Consider the following 6,542-nt stretch of genomic DNA (forward strand, 5'->3'; position numbering starts at 1 on the left):
AGCCAGGGTTCTTTTCTCATGCACGGAATTTCTTCACAGATCGAATTTTGGCTATAAAATTACAGGAATATGAATTGTCTATACTCTTCATACTGACTTGATATTTCTTATGCAGTACCTACTGGGTTAGGTTTTAAACATCCAAACAGCAAGTGTACTATCCGTTGCTCTCCCACAATTTCGAATCCTAGCTCCTCGGCGTAACGGTCAAGAATGTGGAAACCCGTATCTATAACGGCTCTGACTGTTCGCTCCTTTTTTTAACTAAGTTTTACTTGAAGAGTAAGTAGAGATATTTCACTTACCAGCGAAGCATTTGTAAGTGTAGAGTTTTTTGTCTTCGATGGTCCTTCCACAGTATTATTTTTTATTGTAGTACTCGAAGATGTGTTGCGATACATGAGTAGGACGGCCTTTTCCTACACTTCATGTATTTTCCCTTACATCTACAATACTTATAGCTGTATCCCATTTTTATACAGTAAAAGCAAGCGTTTTTTGCTTTAACAGTTTTGCACCTATCTTCGTAGGACATTTTCTTAGCTTTTCCGCAGGAAGTACTTTCATGCTCTAGCTTGCAAAATATATAAGAAGGGTTTTTATTTTCTCTAGATGAATGAAGTCTCGCTGCGATGGCAACTTCTTTTGATTCAACCTTTGCTTTCTTCTTTGTTTTGTCTTGTATCAATGACGTACTTTCGCTGAGTCCAAAACCGCTGATTGCCATTGCAATTATTTCTTCGCTCATTACTTCTACCTGGAGGAAAAGCATTAGTTCGTCCAAGCGTTGCTTTAACGTGATAGAATTAACTGTTTTTGGATTTCTTTGCCATAATCATAAAAGGTGTTTCGGTAAAGATGACTCCACCAGTGGGTACAGCATTGCAACACACATATCTGTGATTACTTCTAAAGACTCAAATGCTCATAATTGTGTTTCGAGTTTATCATTAATGGACAAATAAGCGACTTGCCAACATGGACAAATAAGTGTAATGGACAAATAAGCAACTTGCCTTCATAGACTGGTTCAGCACTAGTTTGAGTCTCTCTGACATATATCTCGATGAATAAATCTTTCCTGCCGTAACGTGCTTTTAAACTTGCAATGTTATTCTCATAGTTAGCTGCTGTCTGTAGGAAACTATTAACTAATACACTGGCTCTTGGAATCTTTGACTATTAATTGGACTAAATATTGGAACTTTTTTAGTTATCTTCCTTAGTAATGCTTGTGTCTTCACGCATATGTTTAAATAAACTCCAAAACTGCAAGTATTCTTTGAGATAGCCATAAAAATTTGGAAATTGTATTTTTAGAAACTTATACATGCGATTATTGAGAGGAAATTGCACTACCTGCCCTGCATCCTACGCTTTTACCTGCACTTACCAAATTCGCATGAGCTTTCTCGATTGCGGCACTGCAATCTTTGGTTGTTAATACGTTGCTCGGTATTCGTCGGCTGAGTCGGCCTCTTCTATCAGCTCTTCTTCGGTTTATTCCTCATTGATCATAAACTCGAAGATTCTTTGGTTAATCTCTTCTTTTTTTGTTGGCTCGCTTTTTCTCGCACTATTGCGAGTGGTATTTGTAATTGCGTCGGATCTGAATTGTCCTTCTCTAATCTGGAGACGCTGGTAGTATCTCGGCGCTAAGATACGCGCAGTGACACTGCCGTGGCTATTTTACGCGAGCTGGCAAGTTGCCAGGGATTGAGGTTATTGGATCTCAATAAGGGCTAAACTGATCAGGTTCTAAGTATGCTCAATCGATTGCATCTATTCAAAATATATAATGAAAGTGCTTTTACTTTTTCTCTACGTGCCCTACGAGCGGAGATATTGCGATGCAAAATCTGAATCTTCGATCTGGAGACACTGATAGTGTCTCAGCGCTAATCCAAAGCGCAGCGACACTGCCGTGCCTCCTTTACGCGAGCCGGAGAGATGCGTCAGATCGAGATTATCGGATCTCAATAACGGTATTTTTTTTCTCTATGTATCCTACAAGCGGAGATATTGCGACGCAAATTTCCGAACTGTCACTTTTCATTCAGATTCAGATTAGATACGTCGTCATCAACCAAAAAAATGTACGGCTGCACCGTCTGGCACTAGATAGAGGTACAGGTGTTCAGATGCCTGCACATTCCAGTTAACGTTTGGTTTGAGTAGAGCCCTAGGAACCAGAGATGTGACATTGAAGGGTATGGTTTGATTGGCTGTCTAAATCACGTGATCAGACCGCCATTTTAATTCATTACTGCTATAATTAGAGTCCTAGGACTCTACGTATAGAGTCTAATAATGTACGTATAAAATGTATGTACTATTAAGTACATGCTATAATAAGTATGTACTATACTTTCTTCTTTTTCTAACAATTTATAATAACTTTCCTCATGTAATGCTATCAGCTGTCATCAGCTTATAAAGGTGCCTTTTTATGCCAATGCTCGATGCTCATTTTCGGCGTCAAAATAAGTCACGTGATAGAATATCTAGCGTCAATTTTGATATTGGGTGCTTTCCATTTGATAACACAAGTCGACACAAGCGTCGTTCTATCCTTGTTGACATTTAGAGAGTGACAAAGATAGAACGACATTTGTGCCAACTTGTATCATCAAATGGAAAGCACCCAGTGTGATTTATTTTGACACTGAAAATGAGCGTCAGCATCTTATGGTTATAAGTACTTATACTGAAGTAAAATGGCAATGACGACCTAATCCAATTAACGCATGTTACAGTTCTGGTTTCTAGGACTCTAGGTTTGAAGGTTTGCGGCGGTGTGCGGGGCGCGGGACGCTTACTAGGCAGCCCCCACTCCCCGCGCACCAAACCATCGAAGGCGGATATTTGATGCTTTAGAAATTAATGTTTTGATTGCGAAAATTGGTAAAGAAAATGACCGAGAATTTGTTTGTTACCAATACTACTTAATACTATATTTATATAATTATACGAGGGGCACTACTTATATTTTGAGCCTTGGCAACACTGAGTGTTGTCAGGTGCCATCGGACGTTTCCACTAGAAAGTTTGACATTTTTGACCATAACTTTCTTCAGAACGTTTTGTTATTTGAGCGCGATTTGTATTGTTTACAGTCACTTGAAAATTGTGTCGCAGCGAAAAAATGGAATTAACTCGTGAAAATATTCGTGCAATGATTTATTACGACTTTCGACGTGGATTATCAAGACAGGAGTGCATCGATCAACTTACTTCCACTTTTGGCGATAAAGCCCCATCCTTTACCACTATGAAACGCTGGTATAACGAATTTAATCGTGGTCGCCGTTCGCTCACCGACGAAAGTCGTGAAGGTCGTCCAAAATCAGTTATTGTGTCAGAAAACATTGATGCTGTGCAAAAACTAATAATGCAAGATCGTCATGTGACATACTGTGAGATTGAGACAACCTTGGGCATTAGTTCCACCAGCATATACGAAATATTGCATAATCATTTAGCCGTGAAAAAGGTTTGTTCTCGTTGGATCCCACATAATCTGACAAAATCTCAAAAAGATGCTCGTGTCGATTGGTGCAAACAAATGCTTAAGAAATACAATGGCGGTGCTTCAAAAGACGTGTATAAGATTGTAACAGGTGACGAATCATGGATCTATGCGTATGAGCCGGAAACTAAACAGCAGTCGACTGTATGGGTGTTTCAAGATGAACCAAATCCAACAAAAGTTGTTCGCGCTCGAAGCACTTCGAAACAAATGGTCGCCTGTTTTTTCGGAAAAACTGGTCATGTGGCAACAGTGCCTTTAGAGGAACGTAGAACGGTCAATTCTGAATGGTACACAACCATATGTTTGCCGGAAGTCTTCAGTGAAATAAGGAAAACAAACAAGCGCCGCCGGATCATTCCTCATCAAGACAATGCCAGCTGTCATACATCTCGTCTAACAACCGACTATTTAAGCACTCAAAAAATCGAAGTAACGGATCATCCGCCGTACAGTCCTGATTTGGCACCAAATGACTTCTTTTGTTCCCGAACGTCAAGAATAAATTGCGTGGACAACGATTTTCGTCGGCAGAAGAAGCCGTGATGCGTTCAAAGACCATATTTTGGAGGTGTCTCAAGCGGAATGGAAAAAATGCTTTGGCAAGTGGTTCGAACGCATGCAAAAGTGTATAGATCATAAAGGATAATATTTTGAAAAACAATAATTGACAAATTATTGTTTTTTTATTATTATTTTTATTATTAGGCTCAAAATATAAATAGTGACCCTCGTATATTTATAATAATAGAAGTTGGTTTCTAAAGGAAGTGAAGAAGGAAACGTAAGTAGTATATACATTGTGAATGGTCAATTATTTCTTCAACCGAAGTCTCTGACCGATTTTTAGCATCGTAGACATTAGGCTTAAAATGCCTTTTCATGGCGACGTTCAACGGTCATTTTCGGCGTCAAAATATGTCACGTGATAGAAATTGACAAATATCAAACTTCAATTTAGATCACGTAACTTATTTTGACGCTGGAAATGAGCGTTGAGGGCTAGCATGAAAAGGTAACTTTATAAATATCACATAAGAGACAAAGGCTGCCAACTGTGAAATGCGAGAAAGATGGCGGGGATTTAGAGAGAGCCACCGTCCAACTGAGCACACTATAAGAGAATGGCAAATTGCACCACGTGAATGACAGGGGGTGATCCCGATTGATCACGACTCGATTGGACCAACAATCACAGCGACCGGTGCTTAGGAGCTTTGTAGTCTCAAGCGCTGTGAATGGCTTTTGTCCATTTGAGCCGTGTCCAACTGGGTGCCACCTGAATGACAGCGCCCAATCAAGACGGGGGTCACATGATCAGTTTTCTCCAATCTCTTCTACTTCGATATAGAGTTTTGATGACCGCGCCCAATCAGAGGAGACGGATCACGTGATACAGTTGCCACTCTCTCCCTTTGAGATTCTCTAGTCGAAAGTCGTCTTTCTCTTTATTCTCCTCTTGTTTTTCTCGTTGGGCGGGACGTTTTTGGAAAGGGTGACCGGCTCTTCAAACGCGAATGTAAGTATCATCAGGAGGCTCGGCGTATGTTGTTCTGTTCGAAATTTTTTGTTGCTCATCGCATAAGCGGCATTTTGGGTGTATCAGTAGTATAGATAGGCAGGTTCTGGATCAACAGTAGGCGAGAGGGGCTCCGAGCGCGGAGCGTACTTAACGGCACGCGGGGGAAGGCTCGGGGGATATTCGTGGGCGCGGGGAAGGAAGGGGAGGGGGATAGGCCCCGGCGCTATCGGTGTTTATGTAAACACCCCGAAAAAATGCGGTGCCACCGCCGCCACTGATACAGCAGCGGCTGCGCGAGAGGGAGCGAGACAACGAGAGTGGTGGGGATGATTCTCGTGTTGCCCGGGAGCCAGATGTGCATCACTGGTTGCGGGCCATAGCCGCCGCCCCGCGGATCCCGCACCAACCGCGAATGCGTTGCACGCAAACATGATACACAACGCAGCTTTATAGTCGCGAGAACCGGGTCCTAGCAAAACGATGTAGACGATACGCGGCGTGACTCAAATATTTTCACAGCTGTACAATACATTCATATACGTTTATATTATTTCCTTAAAACAACTTTAAATTAACCTCAGAATATCTCTTTAGGTCTTTGCATACATAATATATATTCTAGTGTTTTAAAACAAAGTATCCCTTTGAAATAAAAATGCTGTCTCCTGATAACAAGCAGATAAAAAAGAGTGTAAGAGGTCTTCGGGAATTCTTCTTCTTTGTCGAAAGAAAGGAATGCAAGTCTGGTGCATGCTATTAATCTTTCTTTCTCATTTCTACTCCAAATAATTATATTTTATTGCATATATGTATTGACAGTTTTTTGTATTACTAGTACATAAAACTCTTTATGGTACATAAAACTCTTTATGGTACATATTTTGTATAATATTATAGTAAATCTTATCTTTTAAATATAATACGACTGATTAAAGAGTTCTTCTTCTTTTAGCTGTTTAAGTATTTTTAAATATTTTCATTTTAATTAATTAAATAATTATTTTTAGATAATTCACAACGCATAAACATATAAAAACTGAACTAATTATATTAAAATTAGTAATAATATAAAAACTGAACTAATTATATTAAAATTAGTCATAATAATATAATTAACACTAAAGTATGTAATAAATGTTTGTTGTCACAATATTTTAACTTATATAAATATACATTAAGAGAAGTCTGAATTATGTAACTGCTATATATCATATACTAAAAATGAAAAATAGGTTTGTTTTCACCCGTTGTTTTCTTTGTCACAATGTTGTATGAGTCCCATTCCCCGTTCTCCTGAGAACCCTCTTTTGGGATAAGCCGCCACCGCGTGGTACACACACCGCTGGGACGACGATGAAGCTTTCTGTAAAAAATAAGAAGTAATATATATCAATAAATAAATATTTAATTGAAAAATAAAAAATATGACACTTACTCCACTGTTCGGGCAAGTCCGAAAAGTTAAAGGCAGCGAGATTTATGAAGCTCGCG

This window comes from Trachymyrmex cornetzi, unplaced genomic scaffold (genome assembly GCF_001594075.2).
Source record: "Trachymyrmex cornetzi isolate Tcor2-1 unplaced genomic scaffold, Tcor1.1 scaffold116, whole genome shotgun sequence".
NCBI classification, from domain to species: Eukaryota; Metazoa; Arthropoda; class Insecta; order Hymenoptera; family Formicidae; genus Trachymyrmex; species Trachymyrmex cornetzi.